Source organism: Schistocerca americana, chromosome 2, assembly GCF_021461395.2.
Source record: "Schistocerca americana isolate TAMUIC-IGC-003095 chromosome 2, iqSchAmer2.1, whole genome shotgun sequence".
Lineage (NCBI taxonomy): Eukaryota > Metazoa > Arthropoda > Insecta > Orthoptera > Acrididae > Schistocerca > Schistocerca americana.
In genome coordinates, this window is record NC_060120.1 from 175769087 (window position 1) to 175796406 (window position 27320).

Genomic DNA, 27320 nt, shown 5'->3' on the forward strand with positions numbered 1-27320 from the left:
AAATATTTAATCGACGTGACTGTGTCAAGCGCTACACTACTAATGGGATATTCAAACATTACAGGATTCTTTTTCCTATTCATCTGCATTAATTTACATTTATCTATATTTAGAGTTAGCTGCCATTCTTTACACCAATCACAAATCCTGTCCAAGTCATCTTATATCCTCCTACAGTCACTCAACGACGACACCATCCCTTACACCACAGCATCATCAGCAAACAGCCACACACTACTACCCATCCTTTCCAAAAGATCATTTATGTAGATAGAAAACAACAGCGGACCTACCACACTTCTCTGGGGCACTCCAGATGATACCCTCACCTCCGATGAACACTCACCATCGAGAGCAACGTACTTAAGAAGTCTTCGAGCCACTCACATACTTGGGAACCAATCCCATATGCTCGTACCTTAGTTAGGAGTCTGCAGTGGGGCACCGAGTCAAACGCTTTCCGGAAGTCAAGGAATATGGCATCCGTCAGATACCCTTCATCCATGGTTCGCAAGATATCATGTGAAAAAAGGGGGCGAGTTGCGTTTCGCAGGAGCGATGCTTTCTAAAGCCGTGCTGATGCATGGACAGCAACTTCTATGTCTCAAGGAAATTCATTATATTCGAACTGAAAATATTTTTGTATGGGAAAAGTTCTGATTTTTTTCCTACAGCTGTGTGGGCTGTTCCGACTAACATCGATTTCCTGGGCAAGTTTTCTTACTGACTTGTTTGGACTCATGGCCATTTTATCGGAAATATCGAGTAGTTTATCCTCAGACAAAAGGCTAGGACGACCACTTCTCGGTGCATCTGGGACTGAACCCGTACTTCGAAATTTGTTAATCAACATTCAACTGTTTCGTTTATCTCAGCCAGCGTCAGTAGTATCGTTGGTGTGTGTCACTACGTTTTGACGTGAACGTTTAAGTTTAGTTCCTTTGTTCGTTTTTGTCACTGTTAAAATGCTAAACAATAAAGAACGTGTGTTTTTGGTCGAACAAGTGTTCAAAGCTGGCGGTAAATACACAGTTTCAGTTCGTCAAACACTTAATTCAGTTTTCCCGGAAACAACACTCCCACATCACGATACTGTGCGAGATTTGATTAACAAATTTCGAAGTACGGGTTCAGTGACAGATGCACCGAGAAGTGGTCGTCCTAGCGTTTTGTCTGAGGATAAACTACTCGATATTTCCGATAAAATGTCCATGAGTCCGAACAAGTCAGTAAGAAAACTTGCCCACGAAATCGATGTTAATGTCGGAACGGCCCACACAGCTGTAAGAAAAAAAATTAGAACTTTTCCCATACAAAGTGACAGTCGTGCAAGAACTGAAAAATACTGATCATGGCAAGAGACTGCATTATTGTCAATGGTTCAAAAATTTCGTTCACGAAAATGGAAGGGATATTCTTAATGAGACGTTTTTCACTTATGAGGCGTGGTTTCATTTATCCGGGTACATGAACTCGCAAAATTCTCGTATGTGTAGTACTGCAAATCCATTGCGTATTCATAAGGAACCACTTCATTCTGTGAAAATAGGAGTTTGTATTGCAATTTCTAGACGTCAGATTGTGGGTCCCATATTTTTCAACGAAACAATAAACGCACAACGATACTGTAGTGATATTCTGTACCAATTCATAGGAGAACTTGTGTTAAGTGAAATACTGAACGGTTATTTTCAAAAAGATGGTGCAACCACGCATACAGCTCGCGTTTCAATGTCACTGCTTGCTGATGTTTTTGGTGATCGCATAATTTCACAGGGACTTCGGCCTCCATGATCGCCTGACCTAACATCACCTGACTTTTTCTTCTGGGGTGTAGCGAAACCAACTGTCTATAAAAACCGTCCAAGACCCACCTATGAATTGAAAACTGCAGTTCCCACTTTGACTTCTTCTGTTACAGAAGATTAGACGAATTGAACTGTGTATTCAACAACAGGGGGGACACTTTCAACATTTAATGTGAAAATTTGTAAGTAAAAATGAATATTCAGTAAATTAATAACGTTTATTTCACTGAGTTTCATTTCGGTATATTCACTGCAACATACGGCACGCGCGGCTAACAATCATACGGCACTGGGGAGAGACTTTTTGAAACCCCGTATTTCCGAATGCGAAGAAAGAGGACACCTTCATGCTTAATGGCGAATGCAGGAAGTATGCCGTTCGTTCGTGTACTGTGTATACTGGAAGATATCCCAATAAAATTCGGTCTCTTCAATCTTTTCAGAGAGTTAGAGATGAAATGAAACAGAGTATTGCTGCTGTCTGTGCTGCAGTTTCCTCTGAAATTTTAGAACATGTACAACACTCGTTTCATGTCAGATTGCAAGCTTGTATTGATGCTGGTGGGGACCAGTTTGAGCGTAGGCTTTATGAGGGTAGATTGCTTCTTTACGTATCAGATCCCACAGAGGTTCTGCGTTCGCCTCTGTTTGTCTTTTGTTTGTCCTACGCAATGTCCCACTTATCAACATGACACCTCCATAGACTTATTAACATCTGTGTAAATCTCCATATACGAGCTCGCGTGAAATTCACATTCGTTTGTGCTACAACTTGGAACAAACAACTGTCGGCTTTTACCGTATTCAAACTACGATTCTCGTAAGCTACTTGCACTAGATACCTGCAACAAACACCGCTGACGTTCTAATATAGCCTACTTTGATTGCAGTGCTGCCAATGGACATTGTTCGATTTAAATATTTGTACTTTTTAATATAAATACGCAGTTGAAGCTCATAACACTCCGTGTATGGCCTTAATAGGCGATCCACTGGCTATCATTCCAATCTGTGAAATCGTCATGTCGATGGCACATCCTTGCATCGAAATATCGCAGGGCAAGTTTTACGTGATTCAACCTGCATACAGGGTGTTACAAAAAGGTACGGCCAAACTTTCAGGAAACATTCCTCACACACAAATAAAGAAAAGATGTTATGTGGACATGTGTCCAGAAACGCTTAATTTCCATGTTAGAGCTCGTTTTAGTTTCGTCTGTATGTTCTTCCACCTACGCTCAATGGAGCACGTTATCATGATTTCATACGGGATACTCTACCTGTGCTGCTAGAACATGTGCCTTTACAAGTACGACACAACATGTGGTTCATGCACGATGGAGCTCCTGCACATTTCAGTCAAAGTGTTCGTACGCTTCTCAACAACAGATTCGGTGACCGATGGTTTGGTAGAGGCGGACGAATTCCTTGGCCTCCACGCTCTCCTGACCTCAACCCTCTTGACTTTCATTTATGGGGGCATTTGAAAGCTCTTGTCTACGCAACCCCGGTACCAAATGTAGAGACTCTTCGTGCTCATATTGTGGACGGCTGTGATACAATACGCCATTCTCAAAAAATGTTCAAATGTGTGTGAAATCTTACGGGACTTAACTGCTAAGGTCATCAGTCCCTAAGCTTACACACTACTTAACTTAAGTTATCCTAAGGACAATCACACACACCCATGCCCGAGAGAGGACTCGAACCTCCGCCGGGACCAGCCGCACAGTCCATGACTGCAGCGCCCGAGACCGCTCGGCTAATCCCTCGCGGCAATACGCCATTCTCCAGGGTTGCATCAGCGCATCAGGGATTCCATGCGGCGGAGGGTGGATGCATGTATCCTCGCTATCGGAGTACATTTTGAACATTACCTGTAACAAAGTGTTTGAAGTCACGCTGGTACGTTCTGTTGCTGTATGTTTCCATTCCATGATTAACGTGATTTGAAGAGAAGTAATAAAGTGAGCTCTAACATGGAAAGTAAGCGTTTCCGGTCACATGTCCACATAACATATTTTCTTTCTTTGTGTGTGAGGAATGATTCCTGAAAGTTTGGCCGTACCTTTTTGTAACACCCTGTATATGGTCGTTGCTTTTGGAGTCCATGATGTCTACAAAGTAGATTTATGGTCTCCAAGAAATGTCATGATACGCTAGCAAGAAACGTGTTACAAAAATCTGCAACAGACATCAAAGATGGAGGTCTACTATTTCGTGTGTCTTTTCGACAACCCTTCTTGAAAAGGCGATATACCTGCGCTTTTTTTCTAATCAAAAGGAACACTTCGCTCTTCTAGCGACGTACTGTTCACTGCTGGTAGAAGAGGGAGAAGTTACATCGCATGCTCTGTGGAGACTCGTATAGGTGTCTGAGCGGTGCGCGGCTCGTGTTCGTGCCGTTTATTGCTTCACATCTTGTCTTTGAGGTACTGCTGTCCCGTTTCTTATTCGATTTACTGGCGTCACTGAGTTACTGCCTCTTTACGCGTGAATGGCAGCAGCAGCGCTTATCGATAAGAGCACTCTCGTGCCATCTTTGAAGCGACCGCTAGTATTTCCGGCTCGTCGTGTGTCGGGGGTTCAGTCGGGACGCAGCGCCAGTGAGGTCCAGACAGCCAGTACTCGGCGACCGCTTGCGACACACATGCTCTGTCGGGTGGAAGGAGACTGAAGCGGGAACGACCGCTGGTTGGTCGTTTGGTCGGTCAACTCATCAGCCGACGTGTATTTGGTCTTTTGACCGTTTCTGGGCCTCGTCAGTTGGTCATCTTACCGGACGTGGGTCGGTTCCTTCCTTGTGCAGAGATGTCGGGTGGTCAATCGGCAAGTGTTACCTCTGCGTGGTTGGGTCCAAGCCAGTGTCTCCGGGTCGTCGTGTGTCTGAGTTGTGAACGGACATCAAGGGAGTCGGGACGGACAGCCATGACTCGCCCAACCGCTACTGACACACATGAGTGGGAACGACTTTGGTTGGTCGTTCGGTCGGTCGTCTCATAGGACGACGTGTATTTGGTCGCCGACCGCTTCTGGGTTCCCCGTGTGTATCGACTTGTGATTCGTCCTAGTTGTTCTACAGTGACTGGTTTTAGTATTGTTCGAGTCATTTGTGGAAGTGTTTCGCAGAACCGTGTGTAGCTTTTGTGGTTTTTGTTGTGACTTGGCAAGACAGCCAAGCCACTATGAGGAAGCCGAAAAGCACGCGTTTAAGCTCACGCAGGATGGCGTGAGGTCTGGAACAGGACAAGGTCTTTATAGTAGCAAAAATAGTACGTAGCTTCTGGAATACTTAACTTTAATCCATAATTGGGAAACATCGGTCTGACGGTACATGCATCACAAGATAAATAGCAATTGATAATGGCGCCTTGCTAGTCGTAGCAAATGACGTAGTTGAAGGCTATGCTAACTATAGTCTCGGCACATGAGAGCGTAATTTGTCAGTGAACCATCGCTAGCAAAGTCGGCTGTACAACTGGGGCGAGTGCTAGGACATCTCTCTAGACCTGCCGTGTGGCGGCGCTCGGTCTGCAATCACTGATAGTGGCGACACGCGGGTCCGACGTATACTACCGGACCGCGGCCGATTTAAAGGCTACCACCTAGCAAGTGTGGTGTCTGGCGGTGACACCACAGTTTTGACTGAGCAGTTATTTTAATGCTGTTTGCGTGCTGGATTGAGCCGGTCGGTCGGGACAGAGCAGCAAGCAAGTCCCTATGGCGCGCAGTCAGGCCAGGGCCACTGGCGGCGTGCAGGCGTGGTCAGATTTGTGAGGCACTAGCTGCGAGAGCTGCTAAGTTCGTCGCCCACCAACCTGCATACTGGAGTTGAGTAATCACTTAACCTGTTATGAAACCTCAACTGCTGTGACATCTCTTCGTTCATTGCCGGTTGTTGCTCCCTGGGTCGTTCCCGCAAGCAGCAACGTATGGTGTGCTGGAGTCGGCAAAATTTTTCATCTGTCTTCCTGTATGGTAACTATTGAATTGATTATAACTTATTAGTGAAGTGCACCAGCGGTATCTTTTGCTTTGTGGCCGTTAACATTCCCGTTACCTGCTCTGGTCGTTAGCGTAGTTTTCCGCCGGCAGTGTTTTCCTCACCATGTTGATGCTGTCCAGCATGGCGTTTAGTTCGACGGTGTTGTTCCTTTTTTTTTTTTTTTTTTTTTGTGATTATTGTGCCTTGGCTGTATTTAGATGCCAATTGTCAAGACGTAGTGCTGCTGGTATCTTCGTCCTCGCTGATATTTTCGGTTGTCGCGTCATTGGTCGGGTGGAAGGGAATTGATTTGGTTGTTGGTTGGTTCTTCAGCCATCCCTAGGTCGTGTTGCCATCCGATTATTTAGTATTACACTTGGCTGCCTGTCTCACCTAAACTTATGTCAGAGTTTCCTCGTCAGGCCGACCCTTGGAACACTTCTGAGCACCAATATTCTGGTTGTTTTGGATTGTGATTTTCTTTTAGTCTCAAGTACTGTGCGAGGCTTTCAGCCGTATATTAATTTACTTTGTTTTAATGTTCAGTATGTGGCCTTCAGCCGAACTTCCACGTGAAATATTTTAAGATAAGGCCTTCAGCCGTCTTACATTAAAATTTGAAAAGTCATTTGTTTAAAACCTTTTAAAATTTTCTTACTGAAATTCTTGATATCCAGGCCTTAAGCCCTCAGTTCTTCTGTTTGGTAACTAAGGCCTTCAGCCGTGTGTGTTCCTTAAGGCAATTTTAATAACTTGTGTTCTGGCCTTCAGCCGTATTGTTTCTGAATTTTTTTAAGGGCATGTGTGATTAAGTGTTTTAGCAAAATAAAGTTTGTATGTTTGTGCAACTAACGCCCAACTCTCGGTCACTGAGCTAGCTGGACTGCAGCTCTTGATGATACATGCTTCACACTATTAATTATTAAAGCTATGGCGCCTTGCTAGGTCGTTGCTGTCGTAGCAAATGTAGCTGAAGGCTATGCTAACTATCGTCTCGGCAAATGAGAGCGTATTTGTCAGTGAACCGTTCCTTGCAAAGTCGGCTGTACAACTGGGGCGAGTGCTAGTACGTCTCTCTAGACCTGCCGTGTGGTGGCGCTCGGTCTGCTATCACCGACAGTGGCGAACGCGGGTCCGACGTATACTAATGGACCGCGGCCGATTTAAAGGCTACCACCTAGCAAGTGTGGTGTCTGGCGGTGACACCACATTCCTCCCCCGCAAATCGGCGAACGGCGGTGTTATAAGGCTTCCGCCTGCCGTGGGGAGGACCCCATGTTGACGTATGCGACGAGGTGGGGAGCCTAACAACAGGCGAGGCTGTGCCACCCGCACCCGGCCATTGGGTCCGAGGGGAGCTACGAAACGCCTGAAAACCTAGTCCAGGGTGCACGTCAACATGCGGTGTATGCGCCCGTAAAGAGACAGGAGGGGCCAAAGATTCGACCTCCATCGGGGCGGGGCAGCCGCCGATTGAAGACGACATCTGGTCCGGAGCGGGCAAAAGTTCCATGTCGGAGGACAGCTGGTCACGGGAAGCGATTGGCGGCGCGTGTCCCAGGGAGGCGCCTGGCGGTTGCAGCGAAGCGTCCACTGCGGGTGGCGCCGGCGGGAGAACAGGTAGCGGCGGCGGCGGTGGCGGTGGCGGCGGCGGCGCGTCGCCATGGGGCAAAATGGAAGGCAGCGTCGGTAACACCTGGGGCTGAGGCGAGCCAGTAGATGGGTCCCCAGGGCGCTGACCGGACGGCACCGTCGCTGAAAGCAGACGGGGAGCGGCAGAACCCGTGCGACGACAGAGGCGCAGCTGATTGAGATGCCGACGCACCTCACCAGAGGCCCCCAAAACCAAATACATAGCGCGGCCGAGGCAGCGAAGAATGCGCCCTGCGAGCCAACGCCGTGAACCTCGATAGTTGCGATAGTATACCACGTCGCCTGGAGCAAAAGCAGGTGGCTGCCGCTGCACAGGAACCTGATGCGGCGGATACAGCAAAGACATCAAGGTTCGATGAGGACGACCGTGCAACAACTCAGCCGGCGAGCGACCATCTCGGGGCTGAGAGTGATACAAGGACAAGAAGAGCAATAACGCGTCCTCCCGAGAATGCGACTCTTTCAACTTCAACATCTGTGACTTGAAAGTCCGGACCAATCGTTCAGCGGCACCGTTTGACTGAGGCAAAAACGGCGCGGATGTCAGATGTTGAATACCATTGGCCTTGCAGAATGACTGAAAGTCTGTGGACATGAATTGTGGGCCATTGTCGGAAACAATAGTCTTTGGAAGACCTTCAATACAAAAGATAGCGGATAACGCTTGGATGGTGGCTGAAGATGTCGTGGAAGACATCCGGACAACAAAAGGAAAATTACTGAATGAATCGATACAAACCAAGATGCGGTTAACCACCAAGACGCGCTGGGATTCGTCGTCCACTGGTAATTGGAAGTACGCATCTGCTAGGTCCAACTTCGAAAAAGATTTACCCGGGCACAGTTTGTCAAAAAGATCTTCCGGGCGGGGTAAAGGAAAAGTTGCAATCACTAGTTGTGGATTCACTGTTGCCTTGAAGTCCACACAAAGTCTCAGTTTTCCGGAAGGTTTCGGCAAAATTACTAAGGGTGATGCCCAGAGAGAAGCCTGCACACGTTCAATCACACCTTGTGATTCCAATTCGTGTAATGTTCTTGCGACCTCATCACGCAATGCGTGGGGAACATTGCGCGCTCTGAAAAATTTCGGTTGCGCGTTGACTTTCAGTTCCAAATGTGCTTTATAGTTCTTAGCGCAACCAAGGCCCGGTGCAAAAATGTCTGCAAACTCTTCACATAGACGAGAAACACTGGCTGAAGGCACAGTCTGATTCACTGATAGGACCTGATTGACTATAGACAAGTTAAACAACTGAAATAAATCTAAACCAAACAAGTTCACTGCAGAAGAAGAACGAAGTACGTAAAATGACACAAGTTTTGTTTGTCCCTTGTATGTTGCAAGAAGGCTGCACTGTCCTAACACAGGGATATTCTGACCTGAATATGTATTTAACTTAAGATTTGCGGCACGCAACAGAGGTGTGCCCTGTTGTTTGTACGTGTCTTTATTGAGCAATGAAACTGCAGCTCCGGTATCGAGCTGGAATGGTATGACCTTGCCATGAATGTCCAAGTCTACAAAAAGTTTATTGTCCTGCTGACGACAAGAGCGACTGTCTCGTGCAATTTGACAGACACTGGTACAGAATCACTTGCTAATTGACGTGATTTCCTGCGACGTCGACGCACACTTTTTGTGGGATGCACACAGTCACTTTTAAAGAGAGTGGCACTGGGCGGAGTGGAATTAACTACATGAATTGCCATGGGCGAAGGTTCAGGCGCCTGAGTATTCTTGGTTCGATTCCGGCGCGAAGCAAAGGGCCTGGAATGTTTGTTAGTGTCCGATCTGAGCTTTTTCTGGCAAACACTCTGAACATGTCCTTTTTTATTACAGAAAAAGCAAATAGCTTGGCGTGACGGGCAATTCTCACGCGAATGTCTAGTAGCACACCGCGGGCATGATTTCACTGCATTTGCGTGCTGCCGCGGGACACGTGGTTGATATCGTGGCGGCAGCTGCGCGGACGAGCGCGAGGGCTGTTTACAGTTCCGTGCAGCTCGCCCGGCGGGCCGGTTAATGTGACACACAGCTGGCGAAGTTGCAAATGCTTCCTGAGCAAAGTCAAGTGTGTCTTGCCTATCCAATATGACCATCACTTGTTGAAGGGAGGGATTGACTAGTTTCAAAATCTGTTACCTGTTCCCTTATACGAACATCAGAAACGTTCTGTGCAATTGCATCACGTACCATAGTATCTGAATAAGGGAGGCCACATTCACACTCAAAAGCACAATCCCTAGTAAGGCCTTGCAAAGTGGCAACCCACTCCCGATTAGTTTGACCGGCCGTACGTTTTGTACGAAAGAACGTATACCTTTTTGCAACTACATTGACTGATTCCTTGAAATATGCATCTAATGCAGACAAAATTTCGTCGTAGGACAGAGTTGCTACGTCGCGTCGGGGAAACAATTTCACCATCACACGGTACGTCTGGATGCCGACACATGATAATAAGTGAGGCTGCCGCTCATTGCCTTGAATTCTGTAGGCGGCGAGATGGAATCCAAATTGGCGTGACCACTCCATCCAGCTTTCCATCGCCGCATCGAATTGACGAAAAGGTGGTGCAACTGCGTGTTGTGGCTGCGGTAGCGGTGGAGCGGCGGCTGCTGCATCGTTTTGCGTTGCACGTTGACCCTGGACGAGCTGTCCAAGGGCATCCAATAAGGCCTGCGTCTGCTGATTCTGCAAGCGATAAAATTCGGACAGTACATCTGGAGATTGTGGCGAAGCCATGACACAAGTAAATTAAGTATATATAAAGGAGACCGTTTGTATCCGAGTCGCCAAATATGTTGTGTCTAGACAAGACAGCCTAGACACAATGAGAGGAAGCCGAAAGGCACGCGCTTAAACTCACGCAGGCTGGCGTGAGATCTGAAACAGGATACGTAATGAATGCTATAAAGAAAAGTACGTAGCTTCTGGAATACTTAACTTTAATCCACATTTGTAGAACATCGCTCTTGATGATACATGCTTCACACTATTAATTACTAAAGCTATGGCGCCTTGCTAGGTCGTAGCAAATGTAGCTGAAGGCTATGCTAACTATCGTCTCGGCAAATGAGAGCGTATTTGTCAGTGAACCGTTCCTTGCAAAGTCGGCTGTACAACTGGGGCTAGTGCTAGTACGTCTCTCTAGACCTGCCGTGTGGTGGCGCTCGGTCTGCTATCACTGACAGTGGCGACACGCGGGTCCGACGTATATTAATGGACCGCGGCCGATTTAAAGGCTACCACCTATCAAGTGTGGTGTCTGGCGGTGACACCACAGTTACATTCAATCAGGTGGTGGAAGGTTTCTTGGGGGAATGGCAGCCCATTCTTCACGGATTGCTGCACTGAGGAGAGGTATCGATGTCGGTCGGTGAGGCCTGACACAAAGTCGGCGCTCCAAAACATCCCATAGGTTTTCTGTAGGATTCAGGTCAGGCCTCTGTGCAGGCCAGTCCATTACAGGGATGTTATTGACATGTAACCACTCAGCCACAGGCCGTGCATTATGAACAGGTGCTCGATCGTGTTGAAGGATGGAATCGCCATCCCCGAATTGCTCTTCAACAGTGGGAAGCAAGAAGGTGCTTAAAACAGCAGCGTAGGCCTGTGTTGTGATAGTGTCACGCAAAACAACAAGGAGTGCAAGCCCCCTCCATGAAAAACACGACCATACCATAACACCACCGCCTCCGAGTTTGATTGTTGGCACTACACACGTCAGTCAACAGACGAGGTCGGCCTTTACGCTTTTGTGCTGTATGTGTCCCTTCACGTTTCCACTTCACTATCGCATCGGAAACAATGGACCTAGAGATGTTTAGGAGTGTGGAAATCTCGCGTTCAGACGTATGACACAAGTGACAGCCACGTTCGAAGTCCGTGAGTTCCGCGGAGCCCCCCATTCTGCTCTCTCACGATGTCTAATGACTACTGAGGTCGCTGATATGGAGTACTTGGCAGTAGGTGGCAGCGCAATGCCCTAATATGAAAAACATATGTTTTGGGGGGTTTGGGGGGGGGGGGGTGTTCGGATCACACAGTGTAGCTGTTCGTGCATATGTGGATGATGTGATGGTTGTAATCGATGATTATTGTCTGTAGACTGTTTCCACATTAGTTATTCGATCCACCCATCTAATCGGCAGCATTCTTCTACAGCACCACATTTCAAAATTTTCTATTCTTTTCTTTCCTGAACTGCCTATCGTTGATGTTTCACTTCCGTGCAAGGCTACACTCCAAATACCTTCTGAAAATGTGATTTTCTCGAAAACTGACATTTTGAGACTATGGGTGCGTACAAAATACAGGTGCATTTCTACAAAGAAGAAATGAACAACCAGCATCTGTTTATAATGCTATTTATTTACACTAATAGCGGTTTACCGGATTCGAACCGACAGATTCATCTTCAGACGGCTGTTCACGTCTAGATACACATTTGTTGAAGTTTACCACAGTTTTTGTCTCTTTTTCCCCCTTGTGATGAAAGATTCTTGGGATGAGGATGCCCTACAGCAAAAAACGATGTTAGGAACGACCTATTTAGACGTAACTATTTCTAATGACGATCGGACACAATGTATACAAAGTAAGAAAATATAACCAGAATTATTAAAGATTTGTTCACTTTGTTTCCGATCGTTATAGAAATAGTTCCCCAACGCAAACAAAGTAAGTAAAATCTAAGTACAACTCAATCTTAATTTTTTTTTTAACTGTGACAGATCGTTATTACGAATAGTTACGTTTAAACAGGTTTTTTCTAACATTCTTTCTTACTATAGAACACCATCCTCCAAAGAATCTTCCGCCGTAAGGGTGAATAAAGAGCCAAAAACTATTGTAAACTTCAAGAAATGTGTATTTAGACATGAACAGCCATCTGAAGATGAACCTGGTGGTTCGAAACCGGTTACGACATTGTTTGTGTAAACAGACAGCATTATGAATAGTGGTTGGCTGCTTTTTTCTTCTTCTTAAGAATCAGCCTGTACATTAGACTGTAACGCATTCCTCGTTTTCAGAAAATAATTTTATAGTCTGCATTTTATATCCTCTGCTTCGTCGGTCATTAGTTTTTTGCCGCCGCTTTAGCAACGCTCATCTACTACTTTTAGTGTCTTATTTCTTAATCTAATTTCTATTGTATTACCCGATTTACTTTTGTTGTTCACTTATAACCTCTTTTCAGGACGCTATCCATTCCATTCAACTGCATTTCCAAATTCTTTATTGTCTCTGTCGGTATTACAATGTCATCGGCAAACATCAGAGTTTTCACTTCTTCTCCCTGAACTTCAATTCCCTCTCTACATTTCTCCTTGATCTCTTTCACTACTTGCTCAATGTACAGACTAAATAACGTCTGTGATAGCCTACAACACTATGCTCCTCCCTTCTCAGTTACTGCTTCCCTTTCTGTCTGTCGACACTTACAACTGCAGCCTGGTTGCTGTAGAAGTTGTGGACTGTTTTTCGCTTGCCATATTTTATCCCTGCTCCCTTCATAATTTTTGAGTATAGTCTAGCTGACATTCGAAAATCTTTCTCCAAATCTGCAAATGTTGTAAGCGTGAGTCTGCTGAGGTTAATAAATACTTCGTCGCTGCATCGCATGGGATATACAAAACAGTGCATCCCATGTCAAATGTTTTTTATTCTAGTCTTTGACCACAATATGAATTCTTTAGACGACAACCGGTTTCAGTCCGTAATGACCATCCTCAGATCTAAAATATACACAGGGCAGACAAGAGTCGCGCTTTTGACTCCTTGGAGTAGTCGGAGATTTACAAAGCGAAAAAAGCATGAGCCCACTAGAGTACCCAACGCCTAGTTTGCTTTGTTTGATACGATTACAAATAATGCCTCGCGTATTTATACCTAGCCTTACTTCATGATTTATGTCGAGAACACTAGGCATTTGCCTTACTTCCATACATTAATCGGACTAATCCTGTAACTGAATATGTCCTACCTATTCATTGAATGTACAACCAGACTATGTAATTTTATTTGTTGACTGTTAATATGCTGTTTAAAAGTTTCCTTTGGGAGATATATCACGCTGTATGTAAAGCCCCCTAGTGGTTAAGTTCTTAAGATCGCTGCACGCCTAAATAGCATCCTGGCGGCCGACCCAACAGAGGGCGCTGTCCTTTTTTCAGCTGTCATAGAGACATTTTATCTTTCATAAACAATTTATAGGTTGCTACAGGCAATGTAATACGTATATTAATTGTTGACCGTAAACTCACCATAAAACGGATCGGTCCTATTCTATTCATATATTTCCTTTTAATAATTTTACATGGGTAAGTGTATTCGTCTTTTAATGTATCGCAATTTAGTTTCTATGATAGTTATCAATTTTAAAAGTTCGCTACATGTATTTTACGTAATGTGTTTTTATCAGATTATGTTTTTGCGTAAATGATGATTACATCTACGCCGACAGTAGCGACATCTAGGGATGATGTAGGCAAACAGATTTCTGGTAGCTACTGTACTTCAGTAGCCAGTTGCAATAATGACTGTATGGGCGATGCGGCCTATTCTACACCTTGTTTTAGATCTATATGACGATGCTATGCTGATTATATTGATATGTTTTGACGATGACATTATGGCCTTATCACTTTAGGACATGGTGTAAAAAAGGTACGTTTTATCGTATTTTCTGTACATCTCCCTGGTTGCGTGGTAGTATATTGTGATACGTATTGCTGTATGATGTTGAAAGACACACTGCTCACTAAGTGTATCTACATCGACATCTACATTTAGACTCCGCAAGCAACCCAACGGTGTGTGGCGGAGGGCACTTTACGTGCCACTGTCATTACCTCCCTTTTCTGTTCCAGTCGCGTATGGTTCCCGGGAAGAACGACTGTCTGAAAGCCTCCGTGCGCGCTCGAATCTCTCTAATTTTACATTCGTGATCTCCTCGGGAGGTATAAGTAGGGGGAAGTAATATATTCGACACCTCATCCAGAAAAGCACCCTCTCGAAAACTGGCCAGCAAGCTACACCGCGATGCAGAGCGCCTCTCTTGCGGAGTCTGCCACCTGAGTTTGCTAAACATCTCCGTAACGCTATCATGGTTACCAAATAACTCTGTGACGAAACGCGCCGCTTTTCTTTGGATCTTCTCTATCTCCTCCGTCAACTCGATCTGGTACGGATCCCACACTGATGAGCAATACTAAAGTATAGGTCGAACGAGTGTTTTGTAAGCCACCTCCTTTGTTGATGGACTACATTTTCTAAGGACTCTCCCAATGAATCTCAACCCGATACCCGCCTTACCAACAATTAATTTTATATGATCATTCCATTTCAAATCGTTCCCCACGCATACTCCCAGATATTTTACAGAAGTAACTGCGACCAGTGTTTTTTCCGCTATCATATAATCATACAATAAAGGATCCTTCTTTCTATGTATTCGCAATACATTACATTTGTCTATGTTAAGGGTCAGTTGCCACTCCCTGCACCAAGTGCCTATCCGCTGCAGATCTTCCTGCATTTCGCTACAATTTTCTAATGCTGCAACTTCTCTGTCTACTACAGCATCATCCGCGAAAAGCCGCATGGAACTTCCGACACTATCTACTAGGTCATTTATATATATTGTGAAAAGCGATGGTCCCATAACACTCCCCTGTGGCACGCCAGAGATTACTTTAACGTCTGTAGACGCCTCTCCATTGATAACAACATGCTGTGTTCTGTTTGCTAAAAACTCTTCAATCCAGCCACACAGCTGGTCTGATATTCCGTAGGCTCTTACTTTGTTTATCAGGCGACAGTGCGGAACTGTATCGAACGCCTTCCAGAAGTCAAGGAAAATAGCATCTACCTGGGAGCCTGTATCTAATATTTTCTGGGTCTCATGAACAAATAAAGCGAGTTGGGTCTCACACGATCGCTGTTTCCGGAATCCATGTTGATTCCTACAGAGTAGATTCTGGGTTTCCAAAAACGACATGATACGCGAGCAAAAAACATGTTCTAAAATTCTACAACAGATCGACGTCAGAGATATAGGTCTATAGTTTTGCGCATCTGCTCGACGACCCTTCTTGAAGACTGGGACTACCTGTGCTCTTTTCCAATCATTTGGAACCTTCCGTTCCTCTAGAGACTTGCGGTACAGGGCTGTTAGAAGGGGGGCAAGTTCTTTCGCGTACTCTGTGTAGAATCGAATTGGTATCCCGTCAGGTCCAATGGACTTTCCCCTGTTGAGTGATTCTAGTTGCTTTTCTATTCCTCGGACACTTATTTCGATGTCAGCAATTTTTTCGTTTGTGTGAGGATTTAGAGAAGGAACTGCAGTGCGGTCTTCCTCTGTGAAACAGCTTTGAGATTTGTGGATGGTCATTACGGACTGAAACCGGTCATCGTCTAAAGAATTCATATGGTGGTCAAAGACTGGAATAAAAAAACATTAGACAGTTTTGCGTCACTGTTTGTATACGTGACCATGTCGCAGTTGGTGAGTGGCTGGCTCTGAGCACTATGGGACTTAACTTCTAAGGTCATCAGTCCCCTAGAACTTAGAACTACTTAAACCTAACGAACCTAAGGACATCACACACATCCATGCCTGAGGCAGGATTCGAACCTGCGACCGTAGCAGTCGCGCGGTTCCGGACTGCGCGCCGAGAACCGCTAGACCACCGCGGCCGGCGTTGGTGAGTGTATCCCGTGTTTCTTCAGCGTGTTTCTCTCCGGCTGCGAACCAGAGCCTCCAGGCTACAAGTACCCGGCTAGGAAGTGGGTATTACGGCCACTTACTGACAACAGGTGCCTAGCGTGCACAGCTCAGCAGAACGGCTTCCTCTATCCCTCAACCGCGGTAGGTAGAAAGCTATCTCGCATCACCTGACCAGTCGAGATGACAGAAATTACACAGTGGCTGTGCCACGCTGACGAAGCAGAAACTTACGTCTTGAAGCGTCCTGAATTACGTCTGCGTTCCACGCACGTTTTTATGTGCCGAGTGGGCCTTGTGGCAGGTTTCGGCAACGGATTCAAGTAGCCTTGACCTTTTCTTATAAGACATCAGTCTTTCCAGCAGACTTCAAAGCAAATAAATAATTCAAAGCAACACTCCTCGTGTTAGTTTTGTACTTCATTAAGAATAAAAACTAAAAATAAGCTGCCATTGGTGAAAGTTACACCGTCGCGAATGAAGCATGCGACCGACATGATGCATACAGAACACTGAGACGAGGGTACGGTATGTGAATCTTTATGATTAGAAGACGGTATTAGGCTGAAAAGTACTTTCCCCATTTGAATAAATTGTATTTATAATATCATTTCGGACTAACACAATTCTCATATTGCTTACATAGTACCTACACAACTGGCCATTAAAATTTCTACACCACCAAGATGTCGTGCTACAGACGCGAAATTTAACCGACAGGAAGAAGATGCTGTGATATGCAAATGATTAGCTTCTCAGAGCATTACACAAGGTTGGCACCGGCGGGGACACCTACAACGTCCTGACATGAGGAAAGTTTCCAACAGATTTCTCATACACGAACAGTAGTTGACCGGCGTTGCCTGGTGAAACGTTGTTGTGTGCCTCGTGTTAGGAGGAGAAATGCGTACCATCCCGTTTTCGACTTTGATAAAGGTCGGGTTGTAGCCTATCGTGATTGCGGTTTATCGTATCGCGACATTGCTGCTCGCGTTGGTCGAGATCCAATGACTGTTAGCAGAATATGGAATCGGTGGGTTCAGGTGGGTATTACGGAACGCCGTGCTGGTTCCCAATGGCTTCGTATCATTAGCAGTCGAGATGACAGGCATCTTATCCACATGGCTGTAACGGACCGTGCAGCCACGTCTCGATCCCTGAGTCAACAGATGGCGACGTTTGCAAGACAACAATCACCTGCACGAACAGTTCGACGACGTTTGCAGCAGCATTGACTATCAGCTCGGACACCGTGGCTGCGGTTACCTTTGACGCTGCATCACAGACAGGAGCGACTGCGATGGTGTACTCAACAACGAACCTGGGCGCACGAATGACAAAACGTCATTTTTTCGGATGAATCCAGTTTCTGTTTACAGCATCATGATGGTCGCATCCGTGTCTGGCGACATCGCGGTGAACGCACATTGGAAGCTTGTATTCGTCATCGCCATACTGGCGTATCACCCGGCGTCATGGTATGGGGTGCCATTGGTTACACGTCTTGGTCACCTCTTGTTCGCATTGACGGCACTTTGAATAGTGGGCGTTACGTTTCAGATGTGTTACGACCCGTGGCTCTACCCTTCATTCCATCCCTGCGAAAACCTACTTTTCAGCACGATAATGCACGACCGCATGTTGCAGGTCCTGTACGGGCCTTTCTGGATACAGAAAATGTTCGACTGCTGCCCTGGCCAGCACATTCTCTAGATCTCTCACCAATTGTAAACGTCTGGTCGATGGTGGCCGAGCAACTGGGTGGTCACTATACGCCTGTCACTACTCTTGATGAACTTGGAATCGTGTTGAAGCTGCATGGGCAGCTGTACCTGTACACGCCATCCAAGCTCTGTTTCACTCAATACCCAGCCGGCAGCGGTGGTCTAGTGGTTCTAGGCGCGCAGTCCGGAACCGCGGGACTGCTACGGTCGCAGGTTCGAATCCTGCCTCGGGCATGGATGTGTGTGATGTCCTTAGGTTAGTTAGGTTTAATTAGTTCTAAGTTCTAGGCGACTGATGACCTCAGAAGTTAAGTCGCATAGTGCTCAGAGCCATTTGAACCATTTGAACCAATTTTAATGGCCAGTAATGTATTGTATGCTAACTAACATAGTTCTTCTCTTGGAATTGTATACGAGTACATTGTTGTAATTCACTATTAGGTCCAATTACAATAAATCAGTCCTTTTCCTTACTCTCTTTTTCTCTCTGTAGGGCGCCACCACCCCAAGGAACTTGGGGCACAACGTAATTCAGCAGTCACATGTACAGCGTAAGCTGTATATAATTTTGAACGTGGACAGAGGTTTAAGGGGAACCTGTTGGTTCAAAACTAGTAACGGTACTATTTGCTCTTAATAAATTTCGTCATTAACAGTAGATGGTTGCTATTTGTAGTTTATTGCAAGAATTAACCTGAATTTTTACACAGCCACAGTCCTGCAATGTCAGATTCCGACAAAATAGTATCCAGTTAGATACTGAACCTACAAATTGTTAGACCCGGGTAAAGATGCGGTAGACTTCGGTTCATTGGTAAGATTCTGAGAAAATAACATCTTTGGGCTACTCAGTGCAATTGTCTCGGGTCGTTCACACAATTAATATATACAGGGCCAAAAACAGTCTGGAAAGCTGTCAGTTTGTTATAGGGTAGGATGTGTTAAGAAATAATTGTTAAGAGAAACATTCGATACGTTGTGCCGTTTCCGAGTTAATTATCATTGAAGTTAGCCAATCAGGTCCTTGCGCGCGCAAATTGAAGCGGCTCGCCAGACGCATTTAGTTATCAGTTGTTGTCATAGTGAAAATAATAGCGCACGAAAGTGCTCAGCCTTTGGCCTGGCTTCGATCCTTACTACCGCCCAACGTCCAATTTTTGTATCTCTCTGTTGTTCGGTTTTAGGAAACCAAACGAAGAGCACACTTGCCGACACCATGTCTGGTAGGCCGCTTGAACTAGCGCGTGCAAGGGCCTGATCGTCTAACTTCAGTGCTAACTAACTCGGAAACGGTACCACGTAACAAATTTTTTTTCTTAATAGTTATTTCTCAGCACAACGTACCCCTCAGCACCGTTAAAAGCTTTTCAGACTGTTTCTGACCACCCTCTATATTTTATTTTAGACTACACACTAGACTTATTGCAAATTATTTAAGATTTTAAGAAAGCGTGTCTTGAAAAAAATAAGAAATAAAATTACAACTTTGCAGAGACAAAATGTAAAAACATTTACACAACTAGCTCCACACGGTACTGGTCGTTGCGTTTATAGAACATTTGCCTGTATATCGAAATACTTCAAACTGATTTATTAAACCAAATTGACAAATGACAGAAAGAAAATTATGTTGTGTATTAATGTCTTGAATGTGTGTTGTATGTGCCCTGAATACATGTTATTGTCTTGAATTTACTTTGTCATTACAGGAGGGACAACTACGTGTATTCCTAAGACATCTGTAGTCTCCATGCCAATATTAAATTTACTAATGCGCTAGAAATGGATCAACAGCTACCGTTTTTTTATGTGCTAATTACGAGAAACTATGAGAAATTGGGTCACAGCTTGTATCGACCCCTTCTCACATCTTTATTTCCGCCAATTGCTCATCTCCTACCTTCCAAACTTCACAGAAACTCTCCTTCGAACCATGCAAGACTAGCACTCTTGGAAGGAGGCCTGTTAGAGGGGTATGGCTTAGCCACAGTTTGGGGGACCTTTCCAGAATAAATTTTTCGCTCTTCAGCGGTGTGTGCGCTGATATGAAAGTTCATGGCAGATTAAAACTATGTGCGGGACCTATACTCGAATTCTAGGCATGGTTCTCGGCGGAGAATACTTCTGGCACTACTAACTGATCCCGAGTTCAAGTCTCCGGCACATGCCAGGAAGTTTCAAATCAGCGCACACACCGCTGCAGAGTGAAAAGTTCATCCTGGAAGTCTAAGAGTGACTGGATGATCCATCAGTACCACGTTCATTAAACACAAACGGTATTGCAGGTTGGGACAAGTGGAGAAATCGGCTTTGGCGGAGTACGCACTGTGTGAGACCCGCCACCAAATAATATTCGCCGCTATCTAGGTTCTCGGTGTGGAGAACAGGTACCTCTCCCATTAGTTCAGGGAAACCAATTAAATTCATAAATGTGAGAACAGTTTTAACAAGAAACAAGAAAGCCCAAAGATCAGCAGGTCCTGGATTGCCGTGCCGCATTGAACGACCTTGCAGATAACAGGGAGAGGCCTACTGCAGTAATGACCGAGAAAAGATCATCAGATGTCGGTGAGGTGGGTATATAATGTACAATCTCCGGGCGCAAGGTCGACTGAAGCCCGTCACCAGCTGTGAAGAGTTAATCTTCGGCATTTCCAGCCATTTGCACGGTAAAACGTTTCAAAAATCATTAAACAAATGTTGACCGAAGAACCCGACGAGAAAGTTACCAAGAAAAACGTCATAAGTTTATGTGCCAGGTACTCTTCTATAAAGATATTGTATGGAGTGTAGCCGTGTGTGAACGTAAAGTGTGGACTATAAACATTTGGTACAAGAAGAGGATATAAGCTTTTGAAATGTGGTGTTGCAGCAGAATGCTGAGGATTACATGGGTGGAGCGAATAAATAACGGAGGTGTACTGCATCGAATTCATAAAAAAGAAATTTATATCACAACAGATAAAAGAAGGGATCATTTGAGAAGAGACATCCTGAGGCATCATGCACTGTTCAAACTGGCAGTGAACGGAATTGTTGGAGGAGGGTAAAAATTGTGGAAGGTTACGTAGGCGTGAAAATAAAAACAAGTTGAAGTGGATGTGGGTTGCAGTAGTAACACAAAGATGAAGAGGCATGGCACACGATGGACTGTCCGAAAAAGGTAAACGAAAGAGCTCAACTTGACAGAGGACTGATGGCCGACTAAAGGAGTCTCCACAAGTTCAGTGTTCATTGCAATACTAGTTTGCGAAACTTTCAATACAGTGAAAGAAAGACCTGAGTCGAAACAAGGCCCCGGGAGTAGACAACATTCCATTGGAACTAATGACGGCCTTGGGAGAGCCAGTCCTGACAAAACTCTACCATCTGGTGAGCAAGATGTATGAGACAGCGAAATACCCTCAGACTTCAAGAAGAACATAATAATTCCAATCCCAAAGAAAGCAGGTGTTGACAGATGTGAAAATTACCGAACTATCAATTTAATAAGTCACAACTGCAAAATACTAACGCGAATTCTTTACAGACGAATGGAAAAACTGGTAGAAGCCGACCTCGGCGAAGATCAGTTTGGATTCCGCAGAAATGTTGGAACACGTGAGGCAATACTGAACCTACGACTTATCTTAGAAGCTAGATTAAGGAAAGGCAAACCTACATTTCTAGCATTTGTAGACTTCGAGAAAGCTTTTGACAATGTTGACTGGAATACTCTCTTTCAAATTCTAAAGGTGGCAGGGGTAAAATACAGGGAACTAAAGGCTATTTACAATTTGTACAGAAACCAGATGGCAGTTATAAGAGTCGAGGGGCATGAAAGGGAAGCAGTGGTTGGGAAGGGAGTGAGACAGGGTTGTAGCCTGTCCCCGATGTTATTCAATCTGTATATAGAGCAAGCAGTAAAGGAAACAAAAGAAAAATTCGGAGTAGGTATTAAAGTCCATGGAGAAGAAATAAAAACGTTGAGGTTCGTCGATGACATTGTAATTCTGTCAGAGACTGCAAAGGACTTGGAAGAGCAGTTGAACGGAATGGACAGTGTCTTGAAAGGAGGATATAAGATGTACATCAACAAAAGCAAAACGAGCATAATGGAATGTAGTCGAATTAAGTCGGGTGATGCTTAGGGAATTAGGTTAGGAAATGAGACACTTAAAGTAGTAAAGGAGTTTTGCTATTTGGGAAGCAAAATAACTGATGATTGTCGAAGTAGAGAGGATGTAAAATGTAGACTGGCAATGGCAAGGAAAGCGTTTCTGAAGAAGAGAAATTTGTTAACATCGAGTATATATTTAAGTGTCAGGAAGTCGTTTCTGAAATTATTTGTATGGAGTATAGCCATGTATGGAAGTGAAACATGGACGATAAATAGTTTGGACAAGAACAGAATAGAAGCTTTCGAAACGTGGTGCTGAAGATTAGATGGGTAGATACATAACTAATGAGGGGGTATTGAATAGAATTGGGGAGAAGAGGAGTTTGTGGCACAACTTGACAAGAAGGAGGGACCGGTTGGTAGGACATGTTCTGAGGCACCAAGGGATCACAAATTTAGCATTGGAGGGCAGCGTGGAGGGTAAAAATCGTAGAGGGAGACCAAGAGATGAATACACTAAGCAGATTCAGAAGGATGTAGGTTTCAGTAAGTACTGGGAGATGAAGAAGCTTGCACAGGATAGAGTAGCATGGAGAGTAGCATCAAACCAGTCTCAGGACTGAAGACCACAACAACAACAACGAAACGCCCTCTGGTTGTCAATAACAATGACAAAAATTGTCACTTGACAACAAGATTTCAAAAGGTTAGGATGTCGAACATCCAAAATAAACCATGCGCTGTAATTACATTAGCTACAGATTGCAAGCAGCAAAAAACAAAAACTGGAAATGGGCTCGAGAGTGACTGAAAAAAAGGAGCGACTGGTCAGATGTTGATTTACTGTCCGGAATCAGAACAGTGGACCCGAAAGATTTCATAAATTATTTTCCGATGAATCCTATAGCGTGATGACAAGTTATTAGTGTTGCTACGACATAAAATAGAAGCGCAAAATTCTTTAATGAGAGAGGCAGTAGTAGTCGACAAGAGATTAGGAGTAACTTAGTGATTTATGGCAACAAAAGGTCATTCTAATGCTCGAAATTTATTTCTGTAGTATCAGCGAGCACAATTAGTAAAATTCTATGGAAACCTGTGAAGCAATTAAGATGCCTAGCAAGGACCTGTTGAGGTAGTTAACTTACTTACATTTTTTTTACACTTGGTGATAATTTGGTGAAACTAACATGCATCTCTCTTACTAGTCATTGCAGATACATGACATATTTTTTGAAATGGGATCGTTTTCCCGAACTGCTATGTAATACACCAATCTATAGTACCTGTATATTTTCAAATCAATGAAGTAATCAGAGTCAGAGGGAGTCCTGCTTTAACCATCCTAAAGTGGTATATACACTACTGGCCATTAAAATTGCTACGCCAAGAGGAAATGCAGATGATAAACGGGTATTCCTTGGACAAATATATTATACTAGAACTAACATGTGATTACATTTTCATGCAATTTGGGTGCATAGATCCTGAGAAATCAGAACCCAGAACAACCACCTCTGGCCGTAATAACGGCCTTGATACCCCTGGGCATCGAGTCAAACAGAGCTTGGATGGCGTGTACAGGTACAGCTGCCCATGCAGCTTCAACACGATACCACACTTCATCAAGAGTAGTGACTGGTGTATTGTGAAGAGCCAGTTGCTCGGCCACCGTTGACCAGACGTTTTCAATTGGTGAGAGATCTGGAGAATGTACTGTCCAGGGCAGCAGTCGAACATTTTCCGTATCCAGAAAGGCCCGTACAGGACCTGCAACATGCGGTCGTGCATTATCCTGCTGAAATGTAGGGTTTCGCAGGGATCGAATGAAGGGTAGAGCCACGGGTAGTAACACATGTGAAATGTAACGTCCATTGTTCAAAGTGCCGTCAATGCGAACAAGAGGTGACCGAGACGTGTAACCAATGGCACCCCATACCATGACGCCGGGTGATACGCCAGTATAGCGATGACAAATACACGCTTCCAATGTGCGTTCACCGCGATGTCGCCAAACACGGATGCGACCATCATGATGCTGTAAACAGAAACTGGATTTATCCGAAAAAATGACGTTCTGCCATTCGTGCGCCCAGGTTCGTCGTTGAGTACACCATCGCAGTCGCTCCTGTCTGTGATGCAGCGTCAAGGGTAACCGCAGCCACGGTCTCCGAGCTGATAGTCCATGCTGCTGCAAACGTCGTCGAACTGTTTGTGCAGGTGGTTGTTGTCTTGCAAACGTCCCCATCTGTTGACTCAGGGATCGGGACGTGGCTGCACGATCCGTTACAGCCATGTGAATAAGATGCCTGTCATCTCGACTGTTAGTGATACGAGGCCGTTGGGACCCAGCATGGCGTTCCGTATTACCTTCCTGAACCCACCGATTCCATATTCTGCTAACAGTCATTGGATCTCGACCAACGCGAGCAGCAATGTCGCGATACGATAAACGCCAATCGCGATAAGCTTCAATCCGACCTTTATCAAAGTCGGAAACGTGATGGTATGCATTTCGTCTCCTTACACGAGGCATCACAACAACGTTTCACCAGGCACGCCGGTCAACTGCTGTTTGTGTATGAGAAATAGGTTGGAAACTTTCCTTATGTCAGCACGTTGTAGGCGTCGTCACCGGCGCCAACCTTGTGTGAATGCTCTGAGAAGCTAATCATTTTCCATATCACTGCATCTTCTTCCTGTCGGTTAAATTTCGCGTCTGTAGCACGTCATCTTTGTGGTGTAGCAATTTTAATGGCCAGTAGCGTACAATGATTACTCTTGCATTGGTCCCTTACAGTTCTTTTGTGTTAAAACACTCCTTAAAAACCGAATCTCAGGTATGGTACAAACAACAGCGAATAGAAAAAATACACAGTGCAGTGTAACGCCGCGTGGCTGGTTCCTGAAGCTCTGTCGACATCTGAATGGAGGATATTGTCAAACCATGAATACTTGACGTCACATGTTTAGTATGTACTGACAAAACTGATAATATTTTGAGGTCCAACAATAGTGCCCACCAATATTTCTAGTATTGAGAATACGTCAGTACGCGCTGTCAGATAATCAATATATTGACAGTTTGACAGTATTATTGAATGGGTGAGGGCCTCTTAAGACTGCACTGCTTTGCTCGAGAAAAAAATGAGAGCAAATAACGAGAGCGTAAGCAGATTACGGCATTCTTCGTCGTAGGATTAGCTCACCGCGTCAATTGATTATGCAAGTAGCAAGGCCGGTGTACAGTCGACCTCGGACTGCAGCGCACGAGACATATGTGGAAAGTGGACGGGGTCGCCCGAACTCGCTCTGGAGGATTCTTGCTTGAGCCGCGAAGCGAGCGGAACCGGTCGAATGGGACAACTGGTGATGGCTGGCGCCTACACGAACCTGAGTCGGTGCAAAGTGCTGTGTGACGACCCTGCTCTCGGGCGCATTTCGTACAGAAGCGGCCAGGCAGGGACGTAGCGCGGGTGTGCTACGAATGGATCAGAGTATGTCGTTTTAATCAAACGAAGACAGTGATGCAAATTATCTTTTGCAATTTGAAAATGTTCAGCAGCGAGGAATACATTGGGTGCATGCATAATATTGAAAGAAGGCCATAAATATGGCATACTCAACATATTCAAAGAAATGAATAGGTATCCCGACTGATTCCAGTATTTTTACATACTGTCTCAAATGTTCAAATGGTTCAAAGCGCCTAGATCCGCTTGGCCACCGCGGCCGGCTGTCTCGAATGTACCCCACGGAAGTGTGATAGGACCATTACTGTTTACAGTGTATGTAAATGATCTAGTAGAAAGCATTGGATGCTCTTTACGATTATTCGCAGATGATGCGGTTGTCTATAACAAAGTTACGAGTCCAGAATCGATTGCAGAATGACCTGCAGAGAATTGATGAATGGCGCAGGCCCTGACAGTTCACCTGAACACAAGTAAATGTAACATATTGCATACACATAGGAAAAGAAAGCCATTACGTACAACTACACTATTGATGACAAATTGCTAGAAACAGCATCTACCGTGAAATTTCAGTAGGAGTAACTATCTAGAAGACCGCAAGTGGAACGACCATACAAAACAAATAATAGGATAAGCAGATGCCAGACAGATTCGAGAAGTGATGGAAGAGATCCAGAAGATACAACGAAGACCGCCGCTTTTCGTCACGGGATTGTTACAAGAGAGGGGTTGTGCATCACGGAGAGGTTTACTATCGAAATGTCGAGTGAGAATTTTCCGGCAAAAGTTGGAGAACATATTACTTCCTCCCATATACATCTCGCTTAATGACCACGACGAGCAAATTTGAAAAATTACAGCCAATACGGAGGCTGACCGAAAATAATTCTTCCCAAGCGCCATTCGCGAGTGGAACAGGATACGGGGGATCAGTTAGTGGTACCAGAAGTACCTTCGCCACACACCATTACGTGGCTTGCAGAGTATCATGTAGAAGTGTTTCTGCATTATGCTAGACAAAGTGAAGTACAGCATTTAAAAAAGCAACGAATTGGAGCCAGTCTCTTTTTCTGGAAGAGGTTACTAAGGGCCTTGATGTGAGTTGACTAGAAAGCAGTCTACGTTTGTTAAGCAAACATTTGTTTAAAACGTTTTCTAAAATCAAGCACGAATAATTGTTATTCGTCGCTGTATATATGAAGTTTAAAATAAATGACTGCAATTTCGCTCTTTTGTAGGCGCTATGCTACTGAATGTTTGTTCAAACCCCTTTCATTCTGCTTTCTGAAACTTCGCTCCACAGTCAGTTGGGAGGAAATAACTCACCATTTCTACACTCTATGGAAATGGTTCAAATGGCTCTAAGCACTATGGGACTTAACACCTGAGGTCATCAGTCCCCTAGACTTAGAACTACTTAAACCTAACTAACCTAAGGACATCACACACATCCATGTGCGAGGCAGGATTCGAACCTGCGACCGGAGCAGCCGCGTGGTTCCGGACTGAAGCGTCTAGAACCATTCAACCACAGCAGCCAGCACGCTCTATGGAATTTATGCAACTGTTCCAGTAGTTTATATACTTATTTAGCTTATGGTTGCATCACAAAAATATTTACAATTGTCTGAAATTACAAATTAAAATTGAGGACGTGAATGTAGCCTATTGACCCCTCTGTCAGCACCAGGAACTCCGTTGGCAAGCTCTCAGGCGACATTTTTAAATTACATAGCGAACAGTCTGCTTTTTAGCACTGCAGTTACAACTTGGAGAAGTTATTTCCTTTCACTTATACAGAGAGTCCATCCACTAGTTCCAAAAGCTCCTCCGCCTTCGCTAT